This window comes from Pezoporus flaviventris, unplaced genomic scaffold (genome assembly GCF_033815535.1).
Source record: "Pezoporus flaviventris isolate CSIRO_AGI_PZ_B2104156 unplaced genomic scaffold, CSIRO_AGI_Pfla_v1 ptg000213l, whole genome shotgun sequence".
Lineage (NCBI taxonomy): Eukaryota > Metazoa > Chordata > Aves > Psittaciformes > Psittacidae > Pezoporus > Pezoporus flaviventris.
This window is the reverse complement of record NW_026892761.1, coordinates 16,731,976-16,750,891: the sequence shown is the minus strand read 5'-3', so window position 1 is coordinate 16,750,891 and position 18,916 is coordinate 16,731,976.

Here is an 18,916-nt window from a genome sequence, read left to right as displayed (position 1 = left end):
ACTTTTAGGTACGAAACCGAGGAGAGACTGCAATGATGGTGACCCCGTTGCAAAGCTGCTTGTGTGCTGAAGAAGCAGAGCACTAGTTTTCCCTGCTGCTCCTTCTGCCGTGTGAGCAGATGCCACTGTTCATTCTGTGCTGTGTTGCTGCCAGGAGGGAGCAGGCTCTGGACGGATTCTATTCAAATGCTTTTCCTGTATGAGTGTTAGCAGTGAAAGCAACGATGGAGGCACCAATGTAAAGGGGATTGTGTGCTGAACAGGTCCAGCACCAGCTTTCAATCCTGGCTCTTCTGCTGTGGGAGCAGAGGCCAAACGTTCGTGCTGTACTCGCTGTGTTGCTGGGCAGCTGAGCGACACCACCTGAGAATTCGGATTCAAATGGACTTTTAGGTATGAACCCGAGGAGAGACTGCAATGATGGTGACCCCGTTGCAAAGCTGCTTGTGTGCTGAAGAAGCAGAGCACTAGCTTTCCCTGCTGCTCCGTCTGCCGTGTGAGCAGATGCCACTGTTCAGTCTGTGCTGACTGTGTTGCTGCGCAGCAGAGAGCAGCCTCTGGACTGATTCCATTCAAATGCTTTTCCTGTATGAACGTGAGCAGTGAAAGCAACGATGGAGGCACCAATGTAAAGGGGATTGTGTGCTGAACAGGTCCAGCACCAGCTTTCAATCCTGGCTCTTCTGCTGTGGGAGCAGAGGCCAAACGTTCGTGCTGTACTAACTGTGCTGCTGGGCAGCTGAGAGACACCACCTGAGAATTTGGATTCAAATGGACTTTTAGGTATGAAACCGAGGAGAGACTGCAATGATGGTGACCCCGTTGCAAAGCTGCTTGTGCGCTGAAGAAGCAGAGCACTAGCTTTCCCTGCTGCTCCTTCACCCGTGTGAGCAGATGCCACTGTTCATTCTGTGCTGACTGTGTTGCTGCGCAGCAGAGAGCAGCCGCTGGACTGATTCCATTCAAATGCTTTTCCTGTATGAAAGTGAGCAGTGAAAGCAACGATGAATGCACCAATGTAAAAGGGATTGTGTGCTGAACAGGTCCAGCACCAGCTTTCAATCCTGGCTCTTCTGCTGTGGGAGCAGAGGCCAAACGTTCGTGCTGTACTAACTGTGCTGCTGGGCAGCTGAGAGACACCACCTGAGAATTTGGATTCAAATGGACTTTTAGGTATGAACCCGAGGAGAGACTGCAATGATGGTGACCCCGTTGCAAAGCTGCTTGTGTGCTGAAGAAGCAGAGCACTAGCTTTCCCTGCTGCTCCTTCTGCCGTGTGAGCAGATGCCACTGTTCATTCTGTGCTGACTGTGTTGCTGCGCAGCAGAGAGCAGCCTCTGGACTGATTCCATTCAAATGCTTTTCCTGTATGAATGTGAGCAGTGAAAGCAACGATGGAGGCACCAATGTAAAGGTGATTGTGTGCTGAACAGGTCCAGCACCAGCTTTCAATCCTGGCTCTTCTGCTGTGGGAGCAGAGGCCAAACGTTCGTGCTGTACTAACTGTGCTGCTGGGCAGCTGAGAGACACCACCTGAGAATTTGGATTCAAATGGACTTTTAGGTAGGAAACCGAGGAGAGACTGCAATGATGGTGACCCCGTTGCAAAGCTGCTTGTGCGCTGAAGAAGCAGAGCACTAGCTTTCCCTGCTGCTCCTTCACCCGTGTGAGCAGATGCCACTGTTCATTCTGTGCTGACTGTGTTGCTGCGCAGCAGAGAGCAGCCGCTGGACTGATTCCATTCAAATGCTTTTCCTGTATGAAAGTGAGCAGTGAAAGCAACGATGAATGCACCAATGTAAAAGGGATTGTGTGCTGAACAGGTCCAGCACCAGCTTTCAATCCTGGCTCTTCTGCTGTGGGAGCAGAGGCCAAACGTTCGTGCTGTACTAACTGTGCTGCTGGGCAGCTGAGCGACACCACCTGAGAATTTGGATTCAAATGGACTTTTAGGTATGAACCCGAGGAGAGACTGCAATGATGGTGACCCCGTTGCAAAGCTGCTTGTGTGCTGAAGAAGCAGAGCACTAGCTTTCCCTGCTGCTCCTTCTGCCGTGTGAGCAGATGCCACTGTTCATTCTGTGCTGACTGTGTTGCTGCGCAGCAGAGAGCAGCCTCTGGACTGATTCCATTCAAATGCTTTTCCTGTATGAAAGTGAGCAGTGAAAGCAACGATGAATGCACCAATGTAAAAGGGATTGTGTGCTGAACAGGTCCAGCACCAGCTTTCAATCCTGGCTCTTCTGCTGTGGGAGCAGAGGCCAAACGTTTGTGCTGTACTAACTGTGCTGCTGGGCAGCTGAGAGAGACCACCTGAGAATTTGGATTCAAATGGACTTTTAGGTATGAACCCGAGGAGAGACTGCAATGATGGTGACCCCTTTGCAAAGCTGCTTGTGTGCTGAAGAAGCAGAGCACTAGCTTTCCCTGCTGCTCCTTCTGCCGTGTGAGCAGATGCCACTCTTCATTCTGTGCTGACTGTGTTGCTGCGCAGCAGAGAGCAGCCTCTGGACTGATTCCATTCAAATGCTTTTCCTGTATGAATGTGAGCAGTGAAAGCAACGATGGAGGCACCAATGTAAAGGTGATTGTGTGCTGAACAGGTCCAGCACAAGCTTTCAATCCTGGCTCTTCTGCTGTGGGAGCAGAGGCCAAACGTTCGTGCTGTACTAACTGTGCTGCTGGGCAGCTGAGAGACACCACCTGAGAATTTGGATTCAAATGGACTTTTAGGTAGGAAACCGAGGAGAGACTGCAATGATGGTGGCCCCGTTGCAAAGCTGCTTGTGTGCTGAAGAAGCAGAGCACTAGCTTTCACTGCTGCTCCTTCACCCGTGTGAGCACATGCCACTGTTCATTCTGTGCTGACTGTGTTGCTGCGCAGCAGAGAGCAGCCTCTGGACTGATTCCATTCAAATGCTTTTCCTGTATGAAAGTGAGCAGTGAAAGCAACGATGAATGCACCAATGTAAAAGGGATTGTGTGCTGAACAGGTCCAGCACCAGCTTTCAATCCTGGCTCTTCTGCTGTGGGAGCAGAGGCCAAACGTTCGTGCTGTACTAACTGTGCTGCTGGGCAGCTGAGAGACACCACCTGAGAATTTGGATTCAAATGGACTTTTAGGTACGAAACCGAGGAGAGACTGCAATGATGGTGACCCCGTTGCAAAGCTGCTTGTGTGCTGAAGAAGCAGAGCACTAGTTTTCCCTGCTGCTCCTTCTGCCGTGTGAGCAGATGCCACTGTTCATTCTGTGCTGTGTTGCTGCCAGGAGGGAGCAGGCTCTGGACGGATTCTATTCAAATGCTTTTCCTGTATGAGTGTTAGCAGTGAAAGCAACGATGGAGGCACCAATGTAAAGGGGATTGTGTGCTGAACAGGTCCAGCACCAGCTTTCAATCCTGGCTCTTCTGCTGTGGGAGCAGAGGCCAAACGTTCGTGCTGTACTCGCTGTGTTGCTGGGCAGCTGAGCGACACCACCTGAGAATTCGGATTCAAATGGACTTTTAGGTATGAACCCGAGGAGAGACTGCAATGATGGTGACCCCGTTGCAAAGCTGCTTGTGTGCTGAAGAAGCAGAGCACTAGCTTTCCCTGCTGCTCCGTCTGCCGTGTGAGCAGATGCCACTGTTCAGTCTGTGCTGACTGTGTTGCTGCGCAGCAGAGAGCAGCCTCTGGACTGATTCCATTCAAATGCTTTTCCTGTATGAATGTGAGCAGTGAAAGCAACGATGGAGGCACCAATGTAAAGGGGATTGTGTGCTGAACAGGTCCAGCACCAGCTTTCAATCCTGGCTCTTCTGCTGTGGGAGCAGAGGCCAAACGTTCGTGCTGTACTAACTGTGCTGCTGGGCAGCTGAGAGACACAACCTGAGAATTTGGATTCAAATGGACTTTTAGGTATGAAACCGAGGAGAGACTGCAATGATGGTGACCCCGTTGCAAAGCTGCTTGTGCGCTGAAGAAGCAGAGCACTAGCTTTCCCTGCTGCTCCTTCACCCGTGTGAGCAGATGCCACTGTTCATTCTGTGCTGACTGTGTTGCTGCGCAGCAGAGAGCAGCCGCTGGACTGATTCCATTCAAATGCTTTTCCTGTATGAAAGTGAGCAGTGAAAGCAACGATGAATGCACCAATGTAAAAGGGATTGTGTGCTGAACAGGTCCAGCACCAGCTTTCAATCCTGGCTCTTCTGCTGTGGGAGCAGAGGCCAAACGTTCGTGCTGTACTAACTGTGCTGCTGGGCAGCTGAGCGACACCACCTGAGAATTTGGATTCAAATGGACTTTTAGGTATGAACCCGAGGAGAGACTGCAATGATGGTGACCCCGTTGCAAAGCTGCTTGTGTGCTGAAGAAGCAGAGCACTAGCTTTCCCTGCTGCTCCTTCTGCCGTGTGAGCAGATGCCACTGTTCATTCTGTGCTGACTGTGTTGCTGCGCAGCAGAGAGCAGCCTCTGGACTGATTCCATTCAAATGCTTTTCCTGTATGAATGTGAGCAGTGAAAGCAACGATGGAGGCACCAATGTAAAGGTGATTGTGTGCTGAACAGGTCCAGCACCAGCTTTCAATCCTGGCTCTTCTGCTGTGGGAGCAGAGGCCAAACGTTCGTGCTGTACTAACTGTGCTGCTGGGCAGCTGAGAGACACCACCTGAGAATTTGGATTCAAATGGACTTTTAGGTATGAAACCGAGGAGAGACTGCAATGATGGTGACCCCGTTGCAAAGCTGCTTGTGCGCTGAAGAAGCAGAGCACTAGCTTTCCCTGCTGCTCCTTCACCCGTGTGAGCAGATGCCACTGTTCATTCTGTGCTGACTGTGTTGCTGCGCAGCAGAGAGCAGCCGCTGGACTGATTCCATTCAAATGCTTTTCCTGTATGAAAGTGAGCAGTGAAAGCAACGATGAATGCACCAATGTAAAAGGGATTGTGTGCTGAACAGGTCCAGCACCAGCTTTCAATCCTGGCTCTTCTGCTGTGGGAGCAGAGGCCAAACGTTCGTGCTGTACTCACTGTGCTGCTGGGCAGCTGAGCGACACCACCTGAGAATTTGGATTCAAATGGACTTTTAGGTATGAACCCGAGGAGAGACTGCAATGATGGTGACCCCGTTGCAAAGCTGCTTGTGTGCTGAAGAAGCAGAGCACTAGCTTTCCCTGCTGCTCCTTCTGCCGTGTGAGCAGATGCCACTGTTCATTCTGTGCTGACTGTGTTGCTGCGCAGCAGAGAGCAGCCTCTGGACTGATTCCATTCAAATGCTTTTCCTGTATGAAAGTGAGCAGTGAAAGCAACGATGAATGCACCAATGTAAAAGGGATTGTGTGCTGAACAGGTCCAGCACCAGCTTTCAATCCTGGCTCTTCTGCTGTGGGAGCAGAGGCCAAACGTTTGTGCTGTACTAACTGTGCTGCTGGGCAGCTGAGAGAGACCACCTGAGAATTTGGATTCAAATGGACTTTTAGGTATGAACCCGAGGAGAGACTGCAATGATGGTGACCCCTTTGCAAAGCTGCTTGTGTGCTGAAGAAGCAGAGCACTAGCTTTCCCTGCTGCTCCTTCTGCCGTGTGAGCAGATGCCACTCTTCATTCTGTGCTGACTGTGTTGCTGCGCAGCAGAGAGCAGCCTCTGGACTGATTCCATTCAAATGCTTTTCCTGTATGAATGTGAGCAGTGAAAGCAACGATGGAGGCACCAATGTAAAGGTGATTGTGTGCTGAACAGGTCCAGCACAAGCTTTCAATCCTGGCTCTTCTGCTGTGGGAGCAGAGGCCAAACGTTCGTGCTGTACTAACTGTGCTGCTGGGCAGCTGAGAGACACCACCTGAGAATTTGGATTCAAATGGACTTTTAGGTAGGAAACCGAGGAGAGACTGCAATGATGGTGGCCCCGTTGCAAAGCTGCTTGTGTGCTGAAGAAGCAGAGCACTAGCTTTCACTGCTGCTCCTTCACCCGTGTGAGCACATGCCACTGTTCATTCTGTGCTGACTGTGTTGCTGCGCAGCAGAGAGCAGCCTCTGGACTGATTCCATTCAAATGCTTTTCCTGTATGAAAGTGAGCAGTGAAAGCAACGATGAATGCACCAATGTAAAAGGGATTGTGTGCTGAACAGGTCCAGCACCAGCTTTCAATCCTGGCTCTTCTGCTGTGGGAGCAGAGGCCAAACGTTCGTGCTGTACTAACTGTGCTGCTGGGCAGCTGAGAGACACCACCTGAGAATTTGGATTCAAATGGACTTTTAGGTAGGAAACCGAGGAGAGACTGCAATGATGGTGACCCCGTTGCAAAGCTGCTTGTGTGCTGAAGAAGCAGAGCACTAGCTTTCCCTGCTGCTCCTTCTGCCGTGTGAGCAGAAGCCACTGTTCTTTCTGTGCTGACTGTGTTGCTGCGCAGCAGAGAGCAGCCTCTGGACTGATTCCATTCAAATGCTTTTCCTGTATGAAAGTGAGCAGTGAAAGCAACGATGAATGCACCAATGTAAAAGGGATTGTGTGCTGAACAGGTCCAGCACCAGCTTTCAATCCTGGCTCTTCTGCTGTGGGAGCAGAGGCCAAACGTTCGTGCTGTACTAACTGTGCTGCTGGGCAGCTGAGAGAGACCACCTGAGAATTTGGATTCAAATGGACTTTTAGGTATGAACCCGAGGAGAGACTGCAATGATGGTGACCCCTTTGCAAAGCTGCTTGTGTGCTGAAGAAGCAGAGCACTAGCTTTCCCTGCTGCTCCTTCTGCCGTGTGAGCAGATGCCACTCTTCATTCTGTGCTGACTGTGTTGCTGCGCAGCAGAGAGCAGCCTCTCGACTGATTCCATTCAAATGCTTTTCCTGTATGAAAGTGAGCAGTGAAAGCAACGATGAATGCACCAATGTAAAGGGGATTGTGTGCTGAACAGGTCCAGCACCAGCTTTCAATCCTGGCTCTTCTGCTGTGGGAGCAGAGGCCAAACGTTCGTGCTGTACTAACTGTGCTGCTGGGCAGCTGAGAGAGACCACCTGAGAATTTGGATTCAAATGGACTTTTAGGTAGGAAACCGAGGAGAGACTGCAATGATGGTGACCCCGTTGCAAAGCTGCTTGTGTGCTGAAGAAGCAGAGCACTAGCTTTCCCTGCTGCTCTTCTGCCGTGTGAGCAGATGCCACTGTTCATTCTGTGCTGACTGTGTTGCTGCCAGCAGGGAGCAGGCTCTGGACGGATTCTATTCAAATGCTTTTCCTGTATGAGTGTTAGCAGTGAAAGCAACGATGGAAGCACCAATGTAAAGGGGATTGTGTGCTGAACAGGTCCAGCACCAGCTTTCAATCCTGGCTCTTCTGCTGTGGGAGCAGAGGCCAAACGTTCGTGCTGTACTCACTGTGCTGCTGGGCAGCTGAGCGACACCACCTGAGAATTCGGATTCAAATGGACTTTTAGGTATGAACCCGAGGAGAGACTGCAATGATGGTGACCCCGTTGCAAAGCTGCTTGTGTGCTGAAGAAGCAGAGCACTAGCTTTCCCTGCTGCTCCTTCTGCCGTGTGAGCAGATGCCACTGTTCATTCTGTGCTGTGTTGCTGCCAGCAGGGAGCAGGCTCTGGACGGATTCTATTCAAATGCTTTTCCTGTATGAGTGTTAGCAGTGAAAGCAACGATGGAGGCACCAATGTAAAGGGGATTGTGTGCTGAACAGGTCCAGCACCAGCTTTCAATCCTGGCTCTTCTGCTGTGGGAGCAGAGGCCAAACGTTCGTGCTGTACTCACTGTGCTGCTGGGCAGCTGAGCGACACCACCTGAGAATTCGGATTCAAATGGACTTTTAGGTATGAAGCCGAGGAGAGACTGCAATGATGGTGACCCCGTTGCAAAGCTGCTTGTGTGCTGAAGAAGCAGAGCACTAGCTTTCCCTGCTGCTCCTTCTGCCGTGTGAGCAGATGCCACTGTTCATTCTGTGCTGACTGTGTTGCTGCGCAGCAGAGAGCAGCCTCTGGACTGATTCCATTCAAATGCTTTTCCTGTATGAATGTGAGCAGTGAAAGCAACGATGGAGGCACCAATGTAAAGGTGATTGTGTGCTGAACAGGTCCAGCACAAGCTTTCAATCCTGGCTCTTCTGCTGTGGGAGCAGAGGCCAAACGTTCGTGCTGTACTAACTGTGCTGCTGGGCAGCTGAGAGACACCACCTGAGAATTTGGATTCAAATGGACTTTTAGGTATGAACCCGAGGAGAGACTGCAATGATGGTGACCCCGTTGCAAAGCTGCTTGTGTGCTGAAGAAGCAGAGCACTAGCTTTCCCTGCTGCTCCTTCACCCGTTTGAGCAGATGCCACTGTTCATTCTGTGCTGACTGCGTTGCTGCGCAGCAGAGAGCAGCCTCTGGACTGATTCCATTCAAATGCTTTTCCTGTATGAAAGTGAGCAGTGAAAGCAACGATGAATGCACCAATGTAAAAGGGATTGTGTGCTGAACAGGTCCAGCACCAGCTTTCAATCCTGGCTCTTCTGCTGTGGGAGCAGAGGCCAAACGTTCGTGCTGTACTAACTGTGCTGCTGGGCAGCTGAGCGACACCACCTGAGAATTCGGATTCAAATGGACTTTTAGGTATGAAGCCGAGGAGAAACTGCAATGATGGTGACCCCGTTGCAAAGCTGCTTGTGTGCTGAAGAAGCAGAGCACTAGCTTTCCCTGCTGCTCCTTCTGCCGTGTGAGCAGATGCCACTGTTCATTCTGTGCTGTGTTGCTGCCAGGAGGGAGCAGGCTCTGGACGGATTCTATTCAAATGCTTTTCCTGTATGAAAGTGAGCAGTGAAAGCAACGATGAATGCACCAATGTAAAAGGGATTGTGTGCTGAACAGGTCCAGCACCAGCTTTCAATCCTGGCTCTTCTGCTGTGGGAGCAGAGGCCAAACGTTCGTGCTGTACTAACTGTGCTGCTGGGCAGCTGAGAGCCACCACCTGAGAATTCGGATTCAAATGGACTTTTAGGTATGAAGCCGAGGAGAGACTGCAATGATGGTGACCCCGTTGCAAAGCTGCTTGTGTGCTGAAGAAGCAGAGCACTAGCTTTCCCTGCTGCTCCTTCTGCCGTGTGAGCAGAAGGCACTGTTCATTCTGTGCTGACTGTGTTGCTGCACAGCAGAGAGCAGCCTCTGGACTGATTCCATTCAAATGCTTTTCCTGTATGAAAGTGAGCAGTGAAAGCAACGATGAATGCACCAATGTAAAAGGGATTGTGTGCTGAACAGGTCCAGCACCAGCTTTCAATCCTGGCTCTTCTGCTGTTGGAGCAGAGGCCAAACGTTCGTGCTGTACTAACTGTGCTGCTGGGCAGCTGAGAGACACCACCTGAGAATTTGGATTCAAATGGACTTTTAGGTATGAACCCGAGGAGAGACTGCAATGATGGTGACCCCGTTGCAAAGCTGCTTGTGTGCTGAAGAAGCAGAGCACTAGCTTTCCCTGCTGCTCCTTCTGCCGTGTGAGCAGATGCCACTGTTCATTCTGTGCTGACTGTGCTGCTGCGCAGCAGAGAGCAGCCTCTGGACTGATTCCATTCAAATGCTTTTCCTGTATGAATGTGAGCAGTGAAAGCAACGATGGAGGCACCAATGTAAAAGGGATTGTGTGCTGAACAGGTCCAGCACCAGCTTTCAATCCTGGCTCTTCTGCTGTGGGAGCAGAGGCCAAACGTTCGTGCTGTACTCACTGTGCTGCTGGGCAGCTGAGAGACACCACCTGAGAATTTGGATTCAAATGGACTTTTAGGTAGGAAACCGAGGAGAGACTGCAATGATGGTGACCCCGTTGCAAAGCTGCTTGTGTGCTGAAGAAGCAGAGCACTAGCTTTCCCTGCTGCTCCTTCTGCCGTGTGAGCAGATGCCACTCTTCATTCTGAGCTGACTGTGTTGCTGCGCAGCAGAGAGCAGCCTCTCGACTGATTCCATTCAAATGCTTTTCCTGTATGAAAGTGAGCAGTGAAAGCAACGATGAATGCACCAATGTAAAAGGGATTGTGTGCTGAACAGGTCCAGCACCAGCTTTCAATCCTGGCTCTTCTGCTGTGGGAGCAGAGGCCAAACGTTCGTGCTGTACTAACTGTGCTCCTGGGCAGCTGAGAGACACCACCTGAGAATTTGGATTCAAATGGACTTTTAGGTACGAAACCGAGGAGAGACTGCAATGATGGTGACCCCGTTGCAAAGCTGCTTGTGTGCTGAAGAAGCAGAGCACTAGTTTTCCCTGCTGCTCCTTCTGCCGTGTGAGCAGATGCCACTGTTCATTCTGTGCTGTGTTGCTGCCAGGAGGGAGCAGGCTCTGGACGGATTCTATTCAAATGCTTTTCCTGTATGAGTGTTAGCAGTGAAAGCAACGATGGAGGCACCAATGTAAAGGGGATTGTGTGCTGAACAGGTCCAGCACCAGCTTTCAATCCTGGCTCTTCTGCTGTGGGAGCAGAGGCCAAACGTTCGTGCTGTACTCACTGTGTTGCTGGGCAGCTGAGCGACACCACCTGAGAATTCGGATTCAAATGGACTTTTAGGTATGAACCCGAGGAGAGACTGCAATGATGGTGACCCCGTTGCAAAGCTGCTTGTGTGCTGAAGAAGCAGAGCACTAGCTTTCCCTGCTGCTCCTTCTGCCGTGTGAGCAGATGCCACTCTTCATTCTGTGCTGACTGTGATGCTGCGCAGCAGAGAGCAGCCTCTGGACTGATTCCATTCAAATGCTTTTCCTGTATGAATGTGAGCAGTGAAAGCAACGATGGAGGCACCAATGTAAAGGGGATTGTGTGCTGAACAGGTCCAGCACCAGCTTTCAATCCTGGCTCTTCTGCTGTGGGAGCAGAGGCCAAACGTTCGTGCTGTACTCACTGTGCTGCTGGGCAGCTGAGCGACACCACCTGAGAATTCGGATTCAAATGGACTTTTAGGTATGAAGCCGAGGAGAGACTGCAATGATGGTGACCCCGTTGCAAAGCTGCTTGTGTGCTGAAGAAGCAGAGCACTAGCTTTCCCTGCTGCTCCTTCTGCCGTGTGAGCAGATGCCACTGTTCATTCTGTGCTGACTGTGTTGCTGCGCAGCAGAGAGCAGCCTCTGGACTGATTCCATTCAAATGCTTTTCCTGTATGAATGTGAGCAGTGAAAGCAACGATGGAGGCACCAATGTAAAGGGGATTGTGTGCTGAACAGGTCCAGCACCAGCTTTCAATCCTGGCTCTTCTGCTGTGGGAGCAGAGGCCAAACGTTCGTGCTGTACTAACTGTGCTGCTGGGCAGCTGAGAGACACCACCTGAGAATTTGGATTCAAATGGACTTTTAGGTATGAACCCGAGGAGAGACTGCAATGATGGTGACCCCGTTGCAAAGCTGCTTGTGTGCTGAAGAAGCAGAGCACTAGCTTTCCCTGCTGCTCCTTCACCCGTGTGAGCAGATGCCACTGTTCATTCTGTGCTGACTGTGTTGCTGCGCAGCAGAGAGCAGCCTCTCGACTGATTCCATTCAAATGCTTTTCCTGTATGAAAGTGAGCAGTGAAAGCAACGATGAATGCACCAATGTAAAAGGGATTGTGTGCTGAACAGGTCCAGCACCAGCTTTCAATCCTGGCTCTTCTGCTGTGGGAGCAGAGGCCAAACGTTCGTGCTGTACTAACTGTGCTGCTGGGCAGCTGAGAGACACCACCTGAGAATTTGGATTCAAATGGACTTTTAGGTATGAACCCGAGGAGAGACTGCAATGATGGTGACCCCGTTGCAAAGCTGCTTGTGTGCTGAAGAAGCAGAGCACTAGCTTTCCCTGCTGCTCCTTCTGCCGTGTGAGCAGATGCCACTCTTCATTCTGTGCTGACTGTGTTGCTGCGCAGCAGAGAGCAGCCTCTGGACTGATTCCATTCAAATGCTTTTCCTGTATGAAAGTGAGCAGTGAAAGCAACGATGAATGCACCAATGTAAAGGGGATTGTGTGCTGAACAGGTCCAGCACCAGCTTTCAATCCTGGCTCTTCTGCTGTGAGAGCAGAGGCCAAACGTTCGTGCTGTACTAACTGTGCTGCTGGGCAGCTGAGCGACACCACCTGAGAATTCGGATTCAAATGGACTTTTAGGTAGGAAACCGAGGAGAGACTGCAATGATGGTGGCCCCGTTGCAAAGCTGCTTGTGTGCTGAAGAAGCAGAGCACTAGCTTTCCCTGCTGCTCCTTCACCCGTTTGAGCAGATGCCACTGTTCATTCTGTGCTGACTGTGTTGCTGCGCAGCAGAGAGCAGCCTCTGGACTGATTCCATTCAAATGCTTTTCCTGTATGAAAGTGAGCAGTGAAAGCAACGATGAATGCACCAATGTAAAAGGGATTGTGTGCTGAACAGGTCCAGCACCAGCTTTCAATCCTGGCTCTTCTGCTGTGGGAGCAGAGGCCAAACGTTCGTGCTGTACTAACTGTGCTGCTGGGCAGCTGAGAGACACCACCTGAGAATTTGGATTCAAATGGACTTTTAGGTAGGAAACCGAGGAGAGACTGCAATGATGGTGGCCCCGTTGCAAAGCTGCTTGTGTGCTGAAGAAGCAGAGCACTAGCTTTCCCTGCTGCTCCTTCACCCATTTGAGCAGATGCCACTGTTCATTCTGTGCTGACTGTGTTGCTGCGCAGCAGAGAGCAGCCTCTGGACTGATTCCATTCAAATGCTTTTCCTGTATGAAAGTGAGCAGTGAAAGCAACGATGAATGCACCAATGTAAAAGGGATTGTGTGCTGAACAGGTCCAGCACCAGCTTTCAATCCTGGCTCTTCTGCTGTGGGAGCAGAGGCCAAACGTTCGTGCTGTACTAACTGTGCTGCTGGGCAGCTGAGAGACACCACCTGAGAATTTGGATTCAAATGGACTTTTAGGTAGGAAACCGAGGAGAGACTGCAATGATGGTGACCCCGTTGCAAAGCTGCTTGTGTGCTGAAGAAGCAGAGCACTAGCTTTCCCTGCTGCTCCTTCTGCCGTGTGAGCAGAAGCCACTGTTCATTCTGTGCTGACTGTGTTGCTGCGCAGCAGAGAGCAGCCTCTGGACTGATTCCATTCAAATGCTTTTCCTGTATGAAAATGAGCAGTGAAAGCAACGATGAATGCACCAATGTAAAAGGGATTGTGTGCTGAACAGGTCCAGCACCAGCTTTCAATCCTGGCTCTTCTGCTGTGGGAGCAGAGGCCAAACGTTCGTGCTGTACTAACTGTGCTGCTGGGCAGCTGAGAGAGACCACCTGAGAATTTGGATTCAAATGGACTTTTAGGTATGAACCCGAGGAGAGACTGCAATGATGGTGACCCCTTTGCAAAGCTGCTTGTGTGCTGAAGAAGCAGAGCACTAGCTTTCCCTGCTGCTCCTTCTGCCGTGTGAGCAGATGCCACTCTTCATTCTGTGCTGACTGTGTTGCTGCGCAGCAGAGAGCAGCCTCTGGACTGATTCCATTCAAATGCTTTTCCTGTATGAAAGTGAGCAGTGAAAGCAACGATGAATGCACCAATGTAAAAGGGATTGTGAGCTGAACAGGTCCAGCACCAGCTTTCAATCCTGGCTCTTCTGCTGTTGGAGCAGAGGCCAAACGTTCGTGCTGTACTAACTGTGCTGCTGGGCAGCTGAGAGACACCACCTGAGAATTTGGATTCAAATGGACTTTTAGGTATGAACCCGAGGAGAGACTGCAATGATGGTGACCCCGTTGCAAAGCTGCTTGTGTGCTGAAGAAGCAGAGCACTAGCTTTCCCTGCTGCTCCTTCTGCCGTGTGAGCAGATGCCACTCTTCATTCTGTGCTGACTGTGTTGCTGCGCAGCAGAGAGCAGCCTCTCGACTGATTCCATTCAAATGCTTTTCCTGTATGAAAGTGAGCAGTGAAAGCAACGATGAATGCACCAATGTAAAGGGGATTGTGTGCTGAACAGGTCCAGCACCAGCTTTCAATCCTGGCTCTTCTGCTGTGGGAGCAGAGGCCAAACGTTCGTGCTGTACTAACTGTGCTGCTGGGCAGCTGAGAGAGACCACCTGAGAATTTGGATTCAAATGGACTTTTAGGTAGGAAACCGAGGAGAGACTGCAATGATGGTGACCCCGTTGCAAAGCTGCTTGTGTGCTGAAGAAGCAGAGCACTAGCTTTCCCTGCTGCTCTTCTGCCGTGTGAGCAGATGCCACTGTTCATTCTGTGCTGACTGTGTTGCTACCAGCAGGGAGCAGGCTCTGGACGGATTCTATTCAAATGCTTTTCCTGTATGAGTGTTAGCAGTGAAAGCAACGATGGAGGCACCAATGTAAAGGGGATTGTGTGCTGAACAGGTCCAGCACCAGCTTTCAATCCTGGCTCTTCTGCTGTGGGAGCAGAGGCCAAACGTTCGTGCTGTACTCACTGTGCTGCTGGGCAGCTGAGCGACACCACCTGAGAATTCGGATTCAAATGGACTTTTAGGTATGAACCCGAGGAGAGACTGCAATGATGGTGACCCCGTTGCAAAGCTGCTTGTGTGCTGAAGAAGCAGAGCACTAGCTTTCCCTGCTGCTCCTTCTGCCGTGTGAGCAGATGCCACTGTTCATTCTGTGCTGACTGTGTTGCTGCGCAGCAGAGAGCAGCCTCTGGACTGATTCCATTCAAATGCTTTTCCTGTATGAATGTGAGCAGTGAAAGCAACGATGGAGGCACCAATGTAAAGGGGATTGTGTGCTGAACAGGTCCAGCACCAGCTTTCAATCCTGGCTCTTCTGCTGTGGGAGCAGAGGCCAAACGTTCGTGCTGTACTAACTGTGCTGCTGGGCAGCTGAGAGACACCACCTGAGAATTTGGATTCAAATGGACTTTTAGGTATGAACCCGAGGAGAGACTGCAATGATGGTGACCCCGTTGCAAAGCTGCTTGTGTGCTGAAGAAGCAGAGCACTAGCTTTCCCTGCTGCTCCTTCACCCGTGTGAGCAGATGCCACTGTTCATTCTGTGCTGACTGTGTTGCTGCGCAGCAGAGAGCAGCCTCTGGACTGATTCCATTCAAATGCTTTTCCTGTATGAAAGTGAGCAGTGAAAGCAACGATGAATGCACCAATGTAAAAGGGATTGTGTGCTGAACAGGTCCAGCACCAGCTTTCAATCCTGGCTCTTCTGCTGTGGGAGCAGAGGCCAAACGTTCGTGCTGTACTAACTGTGCTGCTGGGCAGCTGAGAGACACCACCTGAGAATTTGGATTCAAATGGACTTTTAGGTATGAACCCGAGGAGAGACTGCAATGATGGTGACCCCGTTGCAAAGCTGCTTGTGTGCTGAAGAAGCAGAGCACTAGCTTTCCCTGCTGCTCCTTCTGCCGTGTGAGCAGATGCCACTCTTCATTCTGTGCTGACTGTGTTGCTGCGCAGCAGAGAGCAGCCTCTGGACTGATTCCATTCAAATGCTTTTCCTGTATGAAAGTGAGCAGTGAAAGCAACGATGAATGCACCAATGTAAAGGGGATTGTGTGCTGAACAGGTCCAGCACCAGCTTTCAATCCTGGCTCTTCTGCTGTGAGAGCAGAGGCCAAACGTTCGTGCTGTACTAACTGTGCTGCTGTGCAGCTGAGCGACACCACCTGAGAATTCGGATTCAAATGGACTTTTAGGTAGGAAACCGAGGAGAGACTGCAATGATGGTGGCCCCGTTGCAAAGCTGCTTGTGTGCTGAAGAAGCAGAGCACTAGCTTTCCCTGCTGCTCCTTCACCCGTTTGAGCAGATGCCACTGTTCATTCTGTGCTGACTGTGTTGCTGCGCAGCAGAGAGCAGCCTCTGGACTGATTCCATTCAAATGCTTTTCCTGTATGAAAGTGAGCAGTGAAAGCAACGATGAATGCACCAATGTAAAAGGGATTGTGTGCTGAACAGGTCCAGCACCAGCTTTCAATCCTGGCTCTTCTGCTGTGGGAGCAGAGGCCAAACGTTCGTGCTGTACTAACTGTGCTGCTGGGCAGCTGAGAGACACCACCTGAGAATTTGGATTCAAATGGACTTTTAGGTAGGAAACCGAGGAGAGACTGCAATGATGGTGGCCCCGTTGCAAAGCTGCTTGTGTGCTGAAGAAGCAGAGCACTAGCTTTCCCTGCTGCTCCTTCACCCATTTGAGCAGATGCCACTGTTCATTCTGTGCTGACTGTGTTGCTGCGCAGCAGAGAGCAGCCTCTGGACTGATTCCATTCAAATGCTTTTCCTGTATGAAAGTGAGCAGTGAAAGCAACGATGAATGCACCAATGTAAAAGGGATTGTGTGCTGAACAGGTCCAGCACCAGCTTTCAATCCTGGCTCTTCTGCTGTGGGAGCAGAGGCCAAACGTTCGTGCTGTACTAACTGTGCTGCTGGGCAGCTGAGAGACACCACCTGAGAATTTGGATTCAAATGGACTTTTAGGTAGGAAACCGAGGAGAGACTGCAATGATGGTGACCCCGTTGCAAAGCTGCTTGTGTGCTGAAGAAGCAGAGCACTAGCTTTCCCTGCTGCTCCTTCTGCCGTGTGAGCAGAAGCCACTGTTCATTCTGTGCTGACTGTGTTGCTGCGCAGCAGAGAGCAGCCTCTGGACTGATTCCATTCAAATGCTTTTCCTGTATGAAAATGAGCAGTGAAAGCAACGATGAATGCACCAATGTAAAAGGGATTGTGTGCTGAACAGGTCCAGCACCTGCTTTCAATCCTGGCTCTTCTGCTGTGGGAGCAGAGGCCAAACGTTCGTGCTGTACTAACTGTGCTGCTGGGCAGCTGAGAGAGACCACCTGAGAATTTGGATTCAAATGGACTTTTAGGTATGAACCCGAGGAGAGACTGCAATGATGGTGACCCCTTTGCAAAGCTGCTTGTGTGCTGAAGAAGCAGAGCACTAGCTTTCCCTGCTGCTCCTTCTGCCGTGTGAGCAGATGCCACTCTTCATTCTGTGCTGACTGTGTTGCTGCGCAGCAGAGAGCAGCCTCTGGACTGATTCCATTCAAATGCTTTTCCTGTATGAAAGTGAGCAGTGAAAGCAACGATGAATGCACCAATGTAAAAGGGATTGTGAGCTGAACAGGTCCAGCACCAGCTTTCAATCCTGGCTCTTCTGCTGTGGGAGCAGAGGCCAAACGTTCGTGCTGTACTAACTGTGCTGCTGGGCAGCTGAGAGAGACCACCTGAGAATTTGGATTCAAATGGACTTTTAGGTATGAAACCGAGGAGAGACTGCAATGATGGTGACCCCGTTGCAAAGCTGCTTGTGTGCTGAAGAAGCAGAGCACTAGCTTTCCCTGCTGCTCTTCTGCCGTGTGAGCAGATGCCACTGTTCATTCTGTGCTGACTGTGTTGCTACCAGCAGGGAGCAGGCTCTGGACGGATTCTATTCAAATGCTTTTCCTGTATGAGTGTTAGCAGTGAAAGCAACGATGGAGGCACCAATGTAAAGGGGATTGTGTGCTGAACAGGTCCAGCACCAGCTTTCAATCCTGGCTCTTCTGCTGTGGGAGCAGAGGCCAAACGTTCGTGCTGTACTCACTGTGCTGCTGGGCAGCTGAGCGACACCACCTGAGAATTCGGATTCAAATGGACTTTTAGGTATGAACCCGAGGAGAGACTGCAATGATGGTGACCCCGTTGCAAAGCTGCTTGTGTGCTGAAGAAGCAGAGCACTAGCTTTCCCTGCTGCTCCTTCTGCCGTGTGAGCAGATGCCACTGTTCATTCTGTGCTGTGTTGCTGCCAGCAGGGAGCAGGCTCTGGACGGATTCTATTCAAATGCTTTTCCTGTATGAGTGTTAGCAGTGAAAGCAACGATGGAGGCACCAATGTAAAGGGGATTGTGTGCTGAACAGGTCCAGCACCAGCTTTCAATCCTGGCTCTTCTGCTGTGGGAGCAGAGGCCAAACGTTCGTGCTGTACTCACTGTGCTGCTGGGCAGCTGAGAGACACCACCTGAGAATTCGGATTCAAATGGACTTTTAGGTATGAAGCCGAGGAGAGACTGCAATGATGGTGACCCCGTTGCAAAGCTGCTTGTGTGCTGAAGAAGCAGAGCACTAGCTTTCCCTGCTGCTCCTTCTGCCGTGTGAGCAGATGCCACTGTTCATTCTGTGCTGACTGTGTTGCTGCGCAGCAGAGAGCAGCCTCTGGACTGATTCCATTCAAATGCTTTTCCTGTATGAATGTGAGCAGTGAAAGCAACGATGGAGGCACCAATGTAAAGGTGATTTTGTGCTGAACAGGTCCAGCACAAGCTTTCAATCCTGGCTCTTCTGCTGTGGGAGCAGAGGCCAAACGTTCGTGCTGTACTAACTGTGCTGCTGGGCAGCTGAGAGACACCACCTGAGAATTTGGATTCAAATGGACTTTTAGGTATGAACCCGAGGAGAGACTGCAATGATGGTGACCCCGTTGCAAAGCTGCTTGTGTGCTGAAGAAGCAGAGCACTAGCTTTCCCTGCTGCTCCTTCACCCGTTTGAGCAGATGCCACTGTTCATTCTGTGCTGACTGTGTTGCTGCGCAGCAGAGAGCAGCCTCTGGACTGATTCTATTCAAATGCTTTTCCTGTATGAAAGTGAGCAGTGAAAGCAACGATGAATGCACCAATGTAAAAGGGATTGTGAGCTGAACAGGTCCAGCACCAGCTTTCAATCCTGGCTCTTCTGCTGTTGGAGCAGAGGCCAAACGTTCGTGCTGTACTAACTGTGCTGCTGGGCAGCTGAGAGACACCACCTGAGAATTTGGATTCAAATGGACTTTTAGGTATGAAACCGAGGAGAGACTGCAATGATGGTGACCCCGTTGCAAAGCTGCTTGTGTGCTGAAGAAGCAGAGCACTAGCTTTCCCTGCTGCTCCTTCTGCCGTGTGAGCAGATGCCACTGTTCATTCTGTGCTGTGCTGCTGCCAGCAGGGAGCAGGCTCTGGACGGATTCTATTCAAATGCTTTTCCTGTATGAGTGTTAGCAGTGAAAGCAACGATGGAGGC